Source organism: Piliocolobus tephrosceles, chromosome 3 (genome assembly GCF_002776525.5).
Source record: "Piliocolobus tephrosceles isolate RC106 chromosome 3, ASM277652v3, whole genome shotgun sequence".
Taxonomy (NCBI): domain Eukaryota; kingdom Metazoa; phylum Chordata; class Mammalia; order Primates; family Cercopithecidae; genus Piliocolobus; species Piliocolobus tephrosceles.
Window position 1 is genome coordinate 118,438,692 of NC_045436.1, and position 18,923 is coordinate 118,457,614.

Consider the following 18,923-nt stretch of genomic DNA (forward strand, 5'->3'; position numbering starts at 1 on the left):
AGCAGTGGCAACAAAAGCCAAAATTGACAAATGGGATCTAATTAAACTTAAGAGCTTCTGCACAGAAAAAGAAACTACCATCAGAGTGAAAAGGCAACCTACAGAATGGGAGAAAATTTTTGCAATCTACTAATCTTACAAAGGGCTAATATCCAGAATCTACAAAGAACTCAAACGAATTTACAAGAAAAAAAAACAACCTCATCAAAAAGTGGGCAAAGGATATGAATAGACACTTCTCAAAAGAAGGCATTTATACAGCCAACAGACACATGAAAAAATGCTCATCATCACTTGCCATCAGAGAAATGCAAATCAAAACCACAATGAGATGCCATCTCACATCAGTTAGAATGGTAATCATTAAAAAGTCAGGAAACAACAGGTGCTGGAGAGGATGTGAAGAAATAGGAACACTTTTACACCGTTGGTGGGACTGTAAACTAGTTCAACCATTGTGGAAGATAGTGTGGCGATTCCTCAAGGATCTAGAACTAGAAATACCATTTGACCCAGCCATCCCATTACTGGGTATATACCCAAAGGATTATAAATCATGCTGCTATAAAGACATATGCACACGTATATTTATCGTGGCACTATTCACAATAGCAAAGACTTGGAACCAACCCAAATGTCCATCAATGACAGACTGGATTAAGAAAATGTGGCACATATACACCATGGAACATTATGCAGCCATAGAAAAGGATGAGTTCATGTCCTTTGTAGGGACATGGATGCAGCTGGAAACCATCATTCTCAGCAAACTATCACGGGAACAGAAAACCAAACACCGCATGTTCTCACTCATAGGTGGGAATTGAACAATGAGATCACTTGGACACAGGAAGGGGAGCATCACACACTGGGGCATATCATGGGATGTGGGGAGGGGGGAGGGATAGCATTAGGAGATATACCTAATGTTAATGACGAGTTAATGGGTGCAGCACACCAACATGGCACATGTATACCCATGTAACGAACCTGAACATTGTGCACGTGTACCCTAGAATTTAAAGTATAATAAAAAATAAACAAACAAATAAATAATTTAAAAAAAAAACGATGAGTTCATGTTCTAATGTACATGATGAGTTAATGGTTGCAGCACACTAACATGGCACATGTATAGCTATGTAACAAACTTGCACGTTGTGCACATGTACCCTAGAACTTAAAAGTATAACAAAAATTAAAAAAAGAAGTTCTACTCTCATTCACTTTTATTTGCATTATATTTTCGAAAGATTTTTTAGGAACAACATTTAGACTTCAAACTCTTAGTTCAATGTAATCAGTATGATCAATATTTTTTAAATGATTTGAATGAGGCAAACACCAAATTCACAGAGATATGAATAAATAAATGAACGAATGACTCTTCCTTCTTGCCTGCCACATGAGCACCTTTTCCAACAGAAACCCACAACCCCCAAAAATAGAGTTAGAAGGTGTCTCTATTTTTTATAATCTGTGGTTATACATATAATCAGTAAAATACTTTTTTTTCTTCAGAGCAAGCATAAAAATTGTAATTCCTTATAAATCTTTTTAGGCAAAGGCCTTTTCAGGCATCTTTAAAGTCGTGTTCATTGAGGGAAGATGAGTAAAGCATACAGAAAAACTCTTTGCACTATATTTTTGCAACTCTAGTGAGCCTGTATTTAAAAACAAAAAGTTATTTATAAAAGTGCTAACAAGTTATTTTTAATCTCAAATAATCAGTAACTAAAATTGTATCCAACTCAAAGAACAGATCAAATACAGTCAAATCAAAATAAGTTAATTAATTTTTCCAAGAAACTATAACACATCACAAACCATAATAACAAATATTCATCCCCAAAGCTCTGGGCTCCAAACCTCATTACAACAAATTTCACAAGAAGTATGTAAAAAGCCTAATAGCAATGATCACAGCTACTGCATTGAAGGAATATCTCCAGAAGAAATACAGTGTTTTTTTGTTCTTGTTTTTGTTTTTGTTCGCTTGAGACGGAATCTCGCTCTGTCGTCCAGGCTGGAGTGCAGTGGTGCGACCTCAGCTCACCACAACCCCCGCCTACCAGCTTCAAACAATTCTTCCGCCTCAACCTCCCAAGAAGCTGGGATTACAGACGCCCGCCACCATGCCTGGGTAATTTTTATATTTTTAGTAGAGATGGAGTTTCACCATGTTGGTCATACTGGCCTTGAACTCCTGACCTCAAACAATCCACCCACCTCGGCCTCCCAAAGTGCTGGGATTACAGGCGTGAGCCACTGCGCCCAGCCAGAAATACAGTTTAAATAAAGTTGGATAAGATGATTTGGGATCTCTGGTCTGTCCACATTTTTTTTTTTTTTTTTTTTTGAGATGGAGTCTTGCTCTGTTGCCCAGGCTGGAGTGCAATGGTGCAATCTCAGCTCACTGCAGCCTCTGTCTCCCAGGTTCCAGCAATTCTACTGCCTCAGCCTCGCAAGTAGCTGGGATTACAGGCACCAGCCACCACACCCGGCTAATTTTTGTATTTTTAGTAGAGATGGGGTTTCACCATGTTGGCCAGGCTGGTTTCGAACTCCTGATCTCAGGTGATCCGCCCTCCTCGGCCTCCCAAAGTGCTAGGATTACAGGTGTGAGCCACCGCACCCGGCCAGTACATATTTTTAAAATAGCAAGTATCCTTCCATTAAATAAGCATTTTCTGGCCACTATGAGGACCATGGGGAAGTATACTGTGTAGACAACATGAATACATATGAAACAATTAAAGGGCAGTGCAAAGCAGTAAGCAATAAAGTGATCAATTAAAGTGCGGAATTCACTGCCTAAGGTTTTGCCAATAAAAATATGTAAGTGTTTGAACTCTATTTTCTTCTGACGCTTTTGGAGTGGTGTTTTTATATCATTTCTTAATATATTTTCCAGGGAAATTATCTGATCTAGTTTATCTAAATCTTTTGAGACATTTCCTATCCACCTTCTCCCTTTCCCTGACAACTTGTAAAAGTGCAAATGTGTGAGCTGCATGTTTCTGCTTAATCTGTTAATGCTCAGCCATTTTCCAAAGGCGATTGTAATCAGTACTCTAGCAAACTCCCTACCATGAGGCCCTACGTTCTGCTAACATCGTGAGTGCTCATCTCACATTCCTAAGGACAGAGTCTCCAGAGGTCAAAGGAATCGAAGGAATTTGTGAAGCAGTTCAACTGTGATGTCTCACTACAGCTGTGGTCACGCAATACACAAGGAGAGAGTTTCAGGAGTGCAGCCATCAACACTCAAGATCCCATGAAACTTTCAGCCTAACTGATGGTCCCACTGATTCCTCACTCAGAACAAAACATATTTCACCAAGTCTCACTTTCAGGACTTCATTCCTGATCCTTCTGGGGTAGAAGGTGCAAAAACCTGGTTTGTATTAGAGACATTAGGAATATTTCAATAAGGCTAACAGATTTCCATGCTGAAGAGCACAAAAAATGGAAGCGCTAATCTCATTCCCTTGGGAGATCAGTTTAGCTACTTTAATTGTCATAATCCTATTTGTTAAACAAGTATCCTTCCCTAAATCCATAGTATACCCTTGCTTTTTTAAATCCCACGTGTCAAGTGAGAACCGAAAGGAGGAGCCTTGCTTCCAGCTTTAAATACAGCAATAACCAGGCACGCCTGGATGCATTTGTTTTAAAAAAAAGCCAGTTTAACTTCTCAAAGGAATGAAATCACTCAGAAGATGAGACTTTTCTGAAATTCACTATTTTTAAAACAGTAGTTTAACAGGGTTCACCATAACTACCCCTTGCATTTATTTCAATTTTCCATAGCATTATGTCTGCAACAGAAAACAAAAGCTGTTTACTATACCAGATGATTCAATTTTCCACTAAATCACCCTAAATTGGCCACATTTGCGTCAAGCACAATGCAGTATACTACCTAATATGTAAACGTCCTTATAAAATGTACACTGACTTATGTTATTCTGAAGTAAAACGTTACATGCTCAGTATTCTGAGTACCACAGAACAGCTATACTTAAATGATGGCAGCAAACAACCAAGAACACCATAAGCTCTTAAAAAAAAAAAAAAAAAACCTCAAATACAGGAAAAAAGGCAAAGAACATCAGTCTTTGGGTAAGAAAATCTAACCAGATTTCTATATAGAAAATCAAGTTTCTTCTGCTGCAAGCCTGATTTTTCAAAGCGATACCTACTATTATTTAAAGGAAGATCATGTAATTCCCCAAAACAAAAATCATACAAATTTTAAATCTATTTAATCTAAAAATAAAAATATGCCTCTAAACTACTTTTTGAATGGAGTTACAACATCAAGTCAACAGCTGAAAATCAGACCTATCAAAGGGTTAAGAATTGTTGCTTTACACAAATGTGTATAAGGTGTATGCTGTTTGCTTTCACATTGGAATCAACATATCTGTGAAACACCTTATTCATATTAAGCTGAAAAGGGACTATAAAACCTCCAGTTTTCAGCTACTGTTCATCCTTAAATGTTCAATTTTACACAAAACATGGCTTCCAAAGTAGTAGCACTGGAGAACCCACTGTAATAATTTAAATCTGGAAATTTGTGGCCATTCTAATTATAGAAGCTAAAAATATTCAGTGTGTAAGCTTTGGGGATCACTCGTGGAGTGAAGAGCAGTGTAATCATTTTCAAGGGTTCTCCAAATCGTGTGTGTTACTTGGGGGCATAAATTTAATACGAACTATATAGTGAAATGGGTGATCTCAAACTGCTGGCTATTAGACTCAATTTTTCAATATGATGCTTGATGAACCTTGGTTCCAACTCAGCTTTAGCAATAAAAAGTAAAAGTCCTAGAGAAAAAAAAATATGTAAAGCACAGCTTGAGTCACTCAGAGTAACAGCTTAAGAAAAGTGCTTAAATGTGTTGTTCATTCATTCAGCCAACAAACAGTTATTAATATGCCAGGAACTGTTCTCAGTGCTGGCACAATTCAATTCAAGAATAAGGAATGTTGAAGAATACAATAACAATAATAATAACTAACATGTATGGCCATTTACACTGCTGAACAAGATTTCATAAAGATCACTTTATCTGTTCCTCATAACTCCTCTGTGAATGAGGTTTTATAATTATTTTAATAAGGAAAAAAGACACAGATGATTTTTTTGATTCTCAAAATCAAACAAATATAAGCAAGAAAGCCGGATGTTCAACTCATACCTTCCAAATACAAATCTCTATCGGTCATTGGGCAATACAAAATTACAAGATGCTCTGCTTTTATGTAAACATTGAGGACAAGTTCTGCATGTTTCTGAGTGCTGTATTAAAGTTATTTAATATTGTTTTGGTTTAGGTTTTTTGTTTTTTAGGGATAAAGTTTCAAAGATTCAGACTATCATCTTTACAAGTTCAAAATGTTTGTAATCTCTTTATCCCATGAATTTACTTATTAGATGGAAGCATTGGTGAATGAGTTTGCCTGGTTAGCTGAGTCTTCTAAATAAATAAAAGAAGTTAACTCCCCAAGTATTAAAATCATCCTTACTTGGGAAAAGATACTGGATAAAAACTTCATGAGCAAAAAGCATGAAAGAGTACTTTACAAAAAAAGTATAGACAATAATCATATGAAAAGATAGACAAGGTACTCTGAGAAATGCAAATTAAAACTACAATGTGTTACAACTATACATCCAATAGAATGGCTTTAAAAAAAGACATACAAAACCCCTTTTGTAAGGATGTGGTGTAGACAATACTCTCACACAATGCTGGTAGAAATGTGGATTAGTACCAATTCTAAAGGAAGGCACTATCTACTAAAACCATCCCATCAATTAAACTGGCAAAATACACAACTGAAATTCCCACATGCTCACCAAAAGACATACACAAGAATGGTCATAGCAGCATGATTCATAATAGCCAAAAACTAGAAACAACCCAAACAAAATGAGTAAATCAAGAACAAAATGGATAAATGTACTGTGGCGTTGTTATAAAGTAGAACACTATGCAGCAATGAGAATAAACTGATGCTTCACACAAAACAAGAATGAATCTCACAACATAATGTGAAGCAAAAGAAGCCACACACAAGAATACATACCATGTAATTCACTGACAGAAAGTTCAACGATAGGTGAAAGTAACCTACTGTCTCAGAAATTAGGAGAGCAGTTACCTTGGGGGGAAGTAATGACTTGAAGAGGGAGAAGAGGGAGTCTATATTGTGGTCTTGGCCCTGGTTACATGGATGTGTTCACTTAGGTCAATTGCTGAGCTGTCTACTGATGGTATGATGACATACAATTTTCTGACCAATGTGTTTCAATAAAACTTAACAGAAGGAAGAGGGGAAGAGAAAAGAAGGAAGAAAAGAGAAAGTGAGGGAGGGAGAAGGGGGTGTAATGAAGTGAGGCAATCAGAGCACCTAAATAGTCCTCAACCACTGTGCTTGCTTTAGTTCTTACCTCTGTCTTCCTCTTGCTTTACTACCACGCTGTTGTCAGGTACTTTTCAGTGTTTTCCATGTATTTGCCAATGAAGCCCATTTTAGTCTTCTACTTTGTAGTTTACTGTTTGCTATGGGATTAGAAATTTTATAATCAATCATAGAACAGTATGTGCATTAAAAGTAAACTGACTCTGAGGGATGTCCTAGGAGTAAAGTGAATTCTTTTTAATGTATTTCTTTTTTTACTCTCTATTTTGCCTGCTCAGAGGCTTTTTTTTGCTAGGGAACATGCCAAATGCAGGAGTTTCAAATAGATGAAGGTCTTACTAGATCTTATCAGTGAATATTAGATCTCCAGGCCAAAGCTAGAATTAACAAACACAGAAGTCCATATCCCACAAGCTTATTTACTTGAAAATAGTTTTAAGAATAATATTAACCAGTGAATATACTTAAAAAAATAAATCACCAATTTCTCCTTAAATACGCAAAATATTAAGAGTAGATTTTTCTAGTTGTGTCACTCATAGACTATTATAGCAGTGTTAAACATAACATACTCCTTTCTCATTTTGTATTTTTATTCATATTGATGTTTTTAATCCCCCAAAAAAGCATACTAGGAGTATTATTTAAAATTGTCTTAAGGTTTCTAATACAGAAATTCGAGTTAAATTCAAGTCAAGGAGTAAACCTTTTCCACACAATTATCCACAAAGTAAAAATACAAAACTCCAAAATATCAGTTGGTGGTTATTTATTTCCTTTAACATCCTAATTTCACTTAATTTCTTTCTGTGTTCATTCTACATGAAAAACAAAAGTTAGCTCTCAAGATGGTAGCTAAAACTGGCACACCCAAACTGAAAATTCTTCTCTCATGAAACACTCCCTGGATTACAGAATCTGAAATAAAGTTGCGGCAAGCGGGCACTGCTACTGAGCGGAATTACCAACAGAAAATGGAAACTGTCACTTTAAAACAGGATAAACTTTTATCTGCTTTAGTATCTTCTGCTGTGACTAAAAGGACATTCACCCATTCACTGACAGTGATTCGACAAACATGTATCACCAGTCAAAAGATAAAATACTCATTTCTACCTCCACCAATAATTTGCAGTTAAGTTTAAGAAAAGCATAGGGTTCTCTGACATAGTTTCCTCTTCTTCTCAGTAAGCATAACAATCCCTTACATTTACTTAGTTTTCAGGAAAGAAGAACAAGATGATGTTTTGATTTACGCAAACAACTACAGAGGCACATAGTTTCAACATTACTGTTTCTACCACTATCTTTTTCCAATACAGAGGCTCCTAAACTTACGGTGGGTTATGTCCTGAAATGTGACATAAATTGAAAATATTGCAAGTCAAAAATGTGTCAAATACACCTAACCTACCAAACATCATAGCTTAGCCTAATCTACCTTAAATGTGTTCAGAATATTTACATTCGCCTACTAGGCAAAATCATCTAACACAAAGCCTAACCTATTTTACAAATAAACTATTGGATATCTCATGTAATTTATTGAATACTGTACTGAAAATGAAAAACAGAATGTTGTTATCAGTACTCGAAGTATAGACCCTACTGAATGTGAATGCTTTCACATTCAGAATGTAATTCTGAAAATTTTTAACTTGAACATAGTAAGTCTGGAACTGTCTATATTCAGCGTCAAGTAAGACATTATCATTAAGGAATAAAATTATTGGCATCATTAGGAAGATTGGAAGAAAAAGTTTTATCTCTCTTTTGCCACAGCAAGTAAATAAAGCCATTAGCATTTATACAGTTGTTCATTTTTTTAGAGACAGGATCTCCCTATGTTGCCCAGGTTGAGGTGCAGTAGCTATTCACAGGCACAATTTTATAGCAATTTTATAGGCACAATATTATAGCACATGACAGCCTCGAACTCCCATGCTTAAGTGATCCTCCCAACTCAGCCTCCAGAGTATCTGGGACCACTGCACCTGGCTCTCATTGTATTTTCAATGTCTTGTTAGAAATGTCATTGCACTGCTGAGACTACCAAATGCAATAAAAGCTATTGCCACAGAAGTATTATGAAAGTGGCCGGGGGCGGTGGTTCACGCCTGTAATCCAAGCACTTTGGGAGGCCAAGGCGGGCGGATCACGAGGGCAGGAGATGGAGACCATCCTGGCTAACACGGTGAAACCCCGTCTCTACTAAAAATACAAAAAATTAGCCGGGCGTAGTGGTGCGTGCCTGTAGTCCCAGCTACTCGGAGGCTGAGGCAGGAGAATGGTGTGAACCCAGGAGGCGGAGCTTGCAGTGAGCTGAGATCGCACCACTGCACTCCAGCCTGGGCGACAGAGCGAGACTCCGTCTCAAAAAACTAAATAAATAAAAATAAAAAATAAAAATGAAAGTAGTTAATATGGCTTCTGACAAAATTAAATCAGCCTCTACAAATGATTTGTGTGTGTGTGTGTGTGTAAACATATATTAGGCAGAACTGAGTAAAGGGGAACCCATCCCTATTGCTGGAAAAATAACCAAAGGTGTGCACTACTGAGGATAAAAAGATCATCTTCATGTCAGAAGAACAGAAGCATATTTTCCGTTTTTGTGACCCAAATGTATCAACAGCTTAAATACTGGGAGAAAGGCAAAATGTATTTGGAACTTAGCTGACCTTAAAACTTTATCCTCCTTTTCTCTAAGATTCCTACATTATGTAAAAGTAGTAAGATCCAGTTTTGTAAAGTCTTACTAGCTTCCTGGATGTTCTTTATCCATTTTGCCAAATGACTCCCTAAAAATACATAAATTTCATAAATCACAGGTTGTCCTTGGAAACAGCATCAACTGAGATCCATGTTCTGCTTATAGCTTCCTTTGTCCCATCAAATCACGCATTCTGATTCCTTCCATTTAGCAATCAAGAAAAAACTGCTTAGAAATTTTAATCATCATTAGATTTTCCTCTTCTCAGTTTGTTCTTTCCACTCCCAATCTTATCTATCAACCCCAGTCTTGTATTTCATTCATATTATTTTAAATAAACACAAAGAAACTCCAAGAAACAAATATGTATCTCGCCACACTTAAGTCCAGCAGAGTATCTCAGGACTCTTCTCCCCTAACAATAGCAGTCCTCATGGTCTACAGCACTCTCAGAGGCAAGCAAGGAATCCTGTTTATTTACATGATTCACCAGATAGTGTGCATTTCTTTAAGTGTTGTCTTTTCCTTTAAGACGTAAGCTATGGCCAGATATCACTTTTGTTATCAGAACAAGGGATCAGAATCTCAAAACTGTACCTGCCAGCACTCAGCGAAAAATGAGATTACCATCAGGGCCTACTGGAAGTTGTCCCAAAGGTTACCCGATTTCTATCGCATTATTCGTCTAAATCTGATTGCCTTTATTTCTTTCACACAACATTTTTGTAAATCCAAAATGTCTCTTAATCATTTAAGAGATGGAAATCATAGCACTAACATTCAAATATCTAAAGTTATTTAATATTGACTATGTGAACTAAAAGAAATACATTAATCTAAACTGAGAGTACATTCTGCCAGTCTCATTGGGTAAGATGTCTAATGTATGTTTGTAAGTCTCCAGAAATGACCCCAAAAGAGCAAATGGCACCAAAACCCTCATTCTAAAGAACAGTTAAATCCAAAATGTTGGGGGTTTCTTAGTTTTCAGTTCTTTTAAACATGGCTGGGACTATCAAAATATCCCATCTTGTCCTCTTCACCCCCACTCCTACAAATGCTCTCTGCCTCAACAGCTCATAATGCAGTGGTACTGCTTTCATGTCTCCATCTACATACATGCGAGTTTCTGTGTCATCTTACTTGACAGTGTGGGATACAGTTAAAACAAATCATTCAATTTCAAGATCTACCACAAAGACCAGAATCCTATCAGTACTTTTAACTTTAAAATGAAAGTAAAAGTTTTTTCTCAGCTATAAAAGCTATAGAAAAATAAACAGGCACACTTCCTTTGAATGAAGTTATACTAATATTTTCAGTCTAAGTACTAAAATGACCATATAAATTATTTACATGCTAATATGACAGACACAAGAAACACAGTTGTAGTCAGAGACGTTTTCAAAAGACATTACATTGGCTCTAAAAAGGTACTGAATATTGTTCTAATGCCATTGACGAATCTACTCAAATCACAATGAAAAAAAAATAAGCCCAGATGAGCAATGTACACTTTAATTAATTTAATTCAGGTAATATTACAACTCCAAGTCCCAAGATACAAGAAAAAAGAGAACTACAACTACAGTACAATACAGTGTCTCTTAGGAAAGGAACTGTTCCAGGATTTGAGACAATGAGCGTTTAGTACAGCCCAGTGTTCTTGATTTCTCATTAGGAGCAACTTTCCAGGGCACTGAAGCGAACTAGGAAAAGAAATGGGGAGGGTAAGCCAAAGGGGTCGCTGCTCTTCAGTGTCAAGTTGGAAAGAGCTTGCTGCGATCAATTATGCTGTGAAGGTAGGGCCTTGAGAGGGAAGGAAGGGTAGAAAAAACAGTTTTACAGGGCGCTGAAAAAAGTGACAGGACAGAGGTTGCTTCCTTCTCCATCTTTCACGTCAATTCAAGTTTTTCTTTTTGTTCTGTAAGAACTTTTGTCTTTATGGTGCTTGCTGCGGTTTGCTGATGTAGTTCCCAACTCCTGCCTTCCTTTGGTGACTTATTAACGGACTGGCAACGGCTGAGTAAAATGCACTTAAGAAAAAAGAAATCACCTCTCCTTGCCAAGACGCACATGCTGCCCAGTACCTGAGGAAGAGCTCCGCTGTCGCTGGCCAAAAGAAATTCCAGTTTAACCTCTGCCTCTCCTATCCAAATTCATTGCAAATAAATGTGTGTGTGCCACTTGCAGAGAATCTGCCTGACTCACCCCCCGCCTTCGGCGTGCCAGGGAGAGATGTAAATGCTCCGTCCTGGAGCGGGCAGTGAAGTGGGGGCCGCGGCCTCGGTAGCACTGAGACTTCCCAAATCTCCCCCTGTGATGGGTTTGGGGATGTGTTCCTCTCAAGCAGGTGCCTGGTCACAGGGCGACCACCCAGGCTCACAGCAACACACGTGTCACTGAGCCCCGAGCCCAGCCCGCCGCAGACACTGGCCCCGCAGTCCTCGTAAAGACGCCCAGTTGCGCGCAAGGGACTTAGCAGTGAGGGAGAAGCAGGACCACCCAAACTTTTCCTCTAAACCCTAAGAAGGAAAAAAAAAAGTACTTTTCCGCGGAAGCAGCCTCCATACACCGCCCGCGCCCAGCTCAGGGGATGCCCGGCCCGCAATTGACCTCTCTCTCCCTCCCAGGAGCGCGCTGAGGCCGCCTGCGCGCCCTACTGGATCGGCCCCTGGGCTCGCGCCCGCCCCCGCCGTGTAGCCAGGGACCCCATCGACCCTCCCGGCAGCTGCCGGGGCCAGGCGCTCACCTCCTGGGGTCCGGCTTCCGTCGCTCCTCCAGTTTGGCGGCGGAGTGTGGGGCTGCAGCGGCCACTGCCGCCGCCGCCGCCGCCTTCGCTGCCACCGCGGCCGCCGCCGCCACCGAAGCGCTGCCCGGCGCGCCGCCGGGGTTGGAGGCTGGGGGGCCGCGGAATCCCTGGAGGCGCGAGCCCGGGACGCGGCGGGGCCGAGCCGCGGGAAGTTGTCTGCGCGGGGCGCGGAGCGAGCGGGGCGCCAGTCACCCGCGCCCAAGTAGTCACAACTTTGCCGCCTGGGTGGGTGCGCGCTCCGGAGAGAGGCGAGCGCGGGAGAGCGGGGCAAAGGCGCTGGGGCGGGAGGGTCTTCGGAACAGGCAGGACTGGAACCTGAAGGGCCCGCGAGGGAGAAAGGTGGCGCAGGGGGGATATCTACACGGCCCGCGTGGTGCTCGGCGAGCGAGTGTGTAAGAGCGCGGGCGTCTACTCTAGTTTGCCTCCTGCAGCTCCTGCATATTTATGGGGATCTCTGATGTTCCTGCCAGTAACTAACGCTGCAGCAGCGGAGCCCAGCCCGGGCGCCCCTCGGGAGCAAGCCAGGGTGCGGGGGCTCAGGAAAGGCGGCCGCGGCGGAGGCTGTGCCGCGAGCGCGAGCCTGCGATCCATATTTAAAGCCGTAAGTGGCCTCGGCCGGCCCCCTGCCCTGCCCTCGCTCGCGCCCGCCCGCCCGCCCGGCCCCCACCGCTCGGGGCCGCCGCTCGGCGTCAGCCGCCCGGGCATCCGCGGCGGGGAGGGGCCTCGAGCCGCGCCGCCTCCGCCAGGGGCTTGAGCTCTGCGCTCAGCGCCCGCCCGGAGCTGGCTGACGACCCGGCTCCGGACCAGCCGCTCTTGCCTCCCGGGTTCCTTCTTTCTAACGCCCTGGGCTGGGTCCTAGGTCCAGCTTTTTGTCCTACTCAGAAGAGTTCCCCATGGGGAGAGCCTGTGCTTCCATGCAGACCTAAAATTGCATGCGTTTCCCAGCTCAGATCACTCCTGACTCTACTTTATAAAACTTGGGGCGTATAGAGTGCTGCCGTAACACAGTGTTGTCATTGTTCACCTTTAACAAAAAATGTCTGAAGATAATGTGGTTGTCAACTGTGTCCTTCACTTATGTCACTGATGCCTTTCTGTCTTCCTTGGGAGTTAGGAAAACAGCCTTAGCAAAGTGATTATTTGTATTTATTCTGTTCCTAAGTGTAATCAATGAGGTTCAAGTACTGTTTGCCAAGCAAATAATATATCAATGACCCAGCACCATTGCCATCGGTAAACCATTGAATCATAAGTAAAACATTAAGATATGAATAGACGGTCAGCACAGACACACCATATATTGTTCTGGGTACTGCTAGAGAGTAGTCACTTAATGGATTTCAACCACATGGTATATCATGCAAGTGTATATCATTTTCCAGTAATACATATTATTTGTAATGTATATGTGGACATCACTGACCAAACTGTGTTTTCAACAGTAGCCACCAAAACGCATAAAGCTCAAGAGAAATAATTTCACATACCAACTGCTCCTGGTTCCCAGTCTTTCTTCAATACAAAGCTATAGCTAATAGTACCTCCAAGGGGGAAAAAAAAAATAAGGGTAGGGAGGAAATAATTTGAGGACAGAGGCTTTTCTTTCTAGTATTCAAAACTGGAAGAGATCCAGAGATCCATGGTGCCTCACCAGTGCTTGGAAAGCAGGTATGGAGCTTGTGTCTTTTAAATAGCTTGTACCTTTAAAATCTTTAGTTAATGCTCAGAAGGCACAAGGAACCACCCCAATCAGTCTGACGTATGAAATGAAAATGTACTGTCATGTGTCTCTTGTCACATCTGGCTCACATACATGTTCACACATTCTACATAATCCACTGCAGTGATATTCATCAGAGTATCACTGGGAATTTCTAATGGGAAACTCAAAACCGAAGGTAAAACAAAAATTTAGCTTTAAAGTTTTCACCTAAATGATTATATTCTGTTTCTAGATGAATGTTAAAATTAACTTTCACTCCCTGAGCAGGCAGTGAGCAAGAATCAGCAACCACAAAGTAAGCTAGCAGGCAAAGGGAAGTCACTTTTGTATTAAAAATTTGCCACTGCTCTTCAGCAGTTCTTCACACTGTGGATTATGTATTTCAACATATCTGGCCATTTCTCATTATAATGGTGAAGCAGCCATGAACAGTCAGTGTTGGTGAATAAGAAAGAAAAAGTCCAAGAAACACATTTTTCAAGCATTCTGCTGCAAAATATATCAAACTCTCCTTCACGTAAGTTGAATAGGTAACTCCTGAGGGCATTTCAGTACAAAGATTGGCAAGAATTTACCCTAAAAGGAGCATAAAGTTGGTGTGTGGGGTGGGAGGCAGGGAGACAAATTTGGTGTGTGTCTTAAATTAATGAGAAAAAGAGTTGTCTTTGGCAAAGCGTTGACAATCTCTGTTATCATTTTCATTACTTGATGTTTGCTGTCCCACAAATAAAAGAGCGTGTTCTATTTCCTTTCCTATTGATTAGTGTCCAGTAGTTGAGATATATGTGTGTTTTCCTTTGAAAAGTCATTGATTAATTTTTCTTATAAACTCTGCATGTGATCACTTTTGATTGCTTTTCCGTGTGATAACAATGAATCCTGAGATTTTTGTTCACCTCTCCTAAAACTTATGCTATGTCTCTTGATTCTCATAAGCCCAAAGAAAGATTTATTAGTTCTTTTTGTCTTGGGGTTCACACGGCTTGGTGACAAGAAGAATGAGCAGAAAAACTGATGGAATTAGAAAAATGGTGTAAGTAAGCTTTACTGATAATGATTTGTTTACTTTTTAATCAATAACTCTCTGTACTAAATGACTTCTTAGAATACCCACCCAGTGCTTAGCTTATGAATCAAGTTTCTTTCATATCATCCAAGGTCCTAATAGGCATCTAAAGAAAATAGAAAGAAGGACCTTTGTTTCGATGACAAGCACCATCTAGTGGCAGCAGGTGATGACAACATAATGTCTAAGAAAAATGAAGATGAAAGTTTTTGAATAGGTAGTCCAGGCATTCCTGGTGGCATATAGGCATGACATTCTTTGATTCTAAAACAAGAAGTTGTATGTAGTAGAACAATGCAATTGATCGGCCTTATGTTGACTGTTGAAAGTAAGGTGCAGATGTGACCTGCAGATAGGATTATTAGCATAGAATTTTCTCAGTATTTGTGTGACTGAATAGGTCCTTAAAGACCCTGTGTTTAAGTTTCCTCATTACATAAAATAGGAAGAGTGATGGCTTGTCACCAGATGTTATCTGTAAAGCAGTGTGTTCAACAAAGGGCAGAATCCTTAAATTAACTATTATAGTTGGACTTTTTCACTATTAGGAAGAAAAAGTGAAAAATATTGTTGGATGTTTCTCCTGGAGTTAAACAAAATTATAACATTCATACGCGTTTCATATTGTGGCCTAAACAGAAAGGTGGTAGGAGATAACATTATAGCTTGTTACTACAAATGTCAAAGACTGATCAGAGATGTTTGTCAATATCAAGTCCTTTTAAAATAGGTGGCTCATTGGTGAAAGTCTGACCAACATTTTGCTACACAGAATAGAGATTTTCTTTGTGCTGATATTTGTTTGGACTTGTAGTTGTTTGCAACAGAATGATCATTTAAAGTTGCCACTCTGTATCAATTTAGTTAACCTCTTCATGGTGTAAGAGTAAGAAATGAGAAAAAGCAGTTTTTTCCTTCTCATTCTAAAACCAATCTAGGATGAAAGATAGATAGATAGATAGATAGATAGATAGATAGATAGATAGATAGATAGATAGATAGATAGATATCCATAGATAACAGATAGATCACCAAAGGCCTCATTTTTGTTTCACTTAACAGTCCAAGAGTATTCATATTCAGTCTGGCAAATTCTTGAATAAATTCACCTAACCTAGATTTATCATTAACATTCTCTTCCTCAAACCCCAGGTTTAAAAATACCTGTAGCCCCTTTTTATGAGGAGAGAATGAAGGTAAATGCAGTTTTTGGAAGCTGTCAATACAGCATGAGCTGGGGAAAATAATTTTATTTGGTTAAACATGTGTCCCAAGTTGCTTCACAGCTTTAGCAACTGAGCTCTCACCCGTATCCAACTGTCATTTTTAAAACACATGCCTAAAGTCAAATATCAGAAGAGGTTCTAACTTCTGAAAACAGGAATTTATCTCAGTTAATGTCAAGGAAAGCAAGTTATTCAATCTGAGTCTCAGTTCCCACAGCATTAAAATCAAGGAGCTTAAGATAATACCCCAAAATTCAACAATTCCAGTAGGATACCAGAATGATTTCCTCTAATAAAATTGAACAATATGTGATAGAGAAATATGCAAATCTTTCAGAAATGGTATCAACATATTTATTATGAAAGCTCTGTTTAATAACCTTAGGCCAATATTTCAGCCCCTTCCTCCTACAGGAATTCTCCCATAGATCAGCATAACACAGGACACAGACCTCTCCGTTTGGAAGGAGAAGGAAAACTTAAAATGAGTTACTAAGCCACGAAAACCCAGGCCCCTGATTTAAAAGATTGGTCTGGTTTTATGTGCGATGGTAGAGAATTATGTTAGACTTCCCTACCAGAGCAGACTCTTGGGGCCCTTGGACTCTGATAATGTGAGTGTGTGTGTTTGTGCGCGCGTGTGTGTGTGTGAAATGTACATGTGCATGATCACACCAGCCACTTCCCAGACACAGAAAGGTGCTTTTTCCTTTGTATTCCACTGGCTTCCCACCTCCTTGGGAAATGAATGGGCCTACATGGCAGGTCACTTAAAAGCTGCTCCTCCTTTTTGGCCTATGGACTAAGTCATGTGGATTCAGCTGTTCCATTGCTTGGAGATAGGTTTCCCCATGGACTAACCAACCACTAGATCCAACTGGGCTATAACCATTCACATCCCACTGGTCTGCTCTTCAGACCAGGCCTGTCTTGGAGACCATAGCACCTCAATCTCCTTGCAAGTAACAAAACAGTTGATGTTGCTAGTACTCATCTACCAGACTCATGTCTTCACAGAAAACACTGCAAATCAAAATCTGAATATTAAAAGTTGGCTCCTTTTCCCCTCTGCTTAGGGAAAGAGCACTCTGAGCAAATGTACCTTCATGGCTTTTCAATTTCCCAGTACCAACCAAAGATGCTCAGTTGTACACAGAATATGGGGAATGCTTGAGTCATCCATTCAGTCAACCAATATTTATTAAGAACCTACTTATTTTGTGTCAAGAATCTTCCGGGTGATGGATTCCTAGAAAAAGAAAAGTTCCTGCTTCATGGAACTTACAAGTAAACAAATAAGTGGACAAAATAATGTCTATTATCTTGGAATGCTAAATGCAGTGAAATGATAAATGCTATGAAGAGGGTGACCAACTATCCCAGGTTACATTGCCAATTTACCCCAGTTAGCCTTCTGTCATTACAGCACTCCCTTTCACCTCAAAAGGAAGACATAGTGAGAAATTGTAGAATCCCCTTAGCCCTAGAAGAAATAAAGCATAGAGATGTGATAGAGTTGACAAGGCAAGGGAGAGCTGCTTTCAAGTTGGGGGGTCAAGGAAGGCCTTTCTGTGATAGGAATGTTTGAGGAGACATCTGAATCGACAAGACATAAATATGAAAAATTTTAAAGGCAATTTGACAGTACAAACAGCATCTGGCATGGTGCCTTACACATAGTAGGAACTCAGTAATTACAGAATGATTGATGGCATTCCTTCTTTCTTGGAACATTAAAAATAGAGAAGCTTACTTACCCAGAATATGTTTCTATTAAGACAGATTTCAGGCTTTACAACAAATTACTTATGACATCATTCTTCTTACACAATAACATTGGGACTATATCTGTGTATTTATTTGCATGTGCATAAAGCATCTCTTGAAGGATACATCAGCAATTAAAAGCACTATTTGCTTCCAGGAAGGGGAACTAGAGCAGGCATAGGGAGGAAGACTTTTCACCAAATCATTCATACTTTTTAAAAATTTAGCTGTGCACATAGATTGCTTATTTTTAAATGAAATTTGGATTTAAAATATATAAATAATTCCATTTGTCTGCCTATAATTTTCCATATGAATAAGTATATAATTTAAACAGAAGCCTACCTGATAGATTAGTACTTTTACAAACTATGACACAGTGGCTACTGAGACACTAGTGACAAGACTAGAATGTCTAACCCCTTTCATAGTTATTGGATGTTGTTCAGTGCCAAAAGTATTTGCTCACTTCCCACCTGGGCTCCATTCAAATCAGTGTCAAAAAAATACAAAAAGATTTTCGAAAGGAAATTGCTGCTTTTCTTGCACCTTGGGAAACTAAAAAAAAAAAAAAAAGTAAAAAAATTTTAAAAAATATTTTATCAGCCATCTTGCTGTAACTTTGATTAGAAGGGTTAGCTTTCAAAAATGAAATTGGGCCACGTGTAGTGGCTCATGCCTGTAATCTCAAAATCTGGGGAGGTTGAAGCAGGAGGATTGCTTGAGCCTGGGCTACAGTAAGCCATAATCATGCCACTGCACTCCAGCCTGGGCAAAACAAGACCCTGTCTCAAAAACAAATAAAAGAAAATGTGTTGCTTTTTTCATTATAAAAGCAATGTAGTTTTACTATTAAATGATCATAAATAGAGAAAAATAGGTGGAGTGGCAATAAAAAAAGTCTCAGAGAAGACTTTCATATTTTTACATATTTCCTTTGCATAATTTAGATTTGTGGTTTCCAGTTGATTGACCATACTGTATTTAAAAATGGTGTGTGAGCCAGGCGCAGTGGCTCACCCCTGTAATACCGGCACTTTAGGAGGCCGAAGTGGGTGGATTACTTGAGGCCAGGAGTTTGAGACCAGCCTGGCCAACATCCTGAAACCTTGTCTCTACTAAAAATACAGTTAGCTGGGCGTGGTGGTGCACACCTAATATATTCCAGCTACTTGGGA

The 18,923-nt window shown here is 39.8% G+C and overlaps 1 protein-coding gene across 3 annotated transcripts in view; it reads right to left on the reverse strand.

Annotated features, from left to right (window-relative positions):
* Nucleotides 1–12,034, reverse strand: part of SLC4A4 (solute carrier family 4 member 4) — a 396,122-nt gene extending 384,088 nt beyond the window's left edge. The window contains exon 1 of one of the 3 annotated variants that reach the window (XM_023190242.2): nucleotides 11,904–12,007. The gene's annotated coding sequence lies outside the window, so the exon portion shown is untranslated. Of the gene's footprint in view, nucleotides 1–11,903 lie in introns of all 3 variants that reach the window. The other 2 variants (XM_023190244.3, XM_023190245.1) reach the window with 2 other exon arrangements.
* Between the last annotated feature and the right edge of the window lie 6,889 nt (nucleotides 12,035–18,923).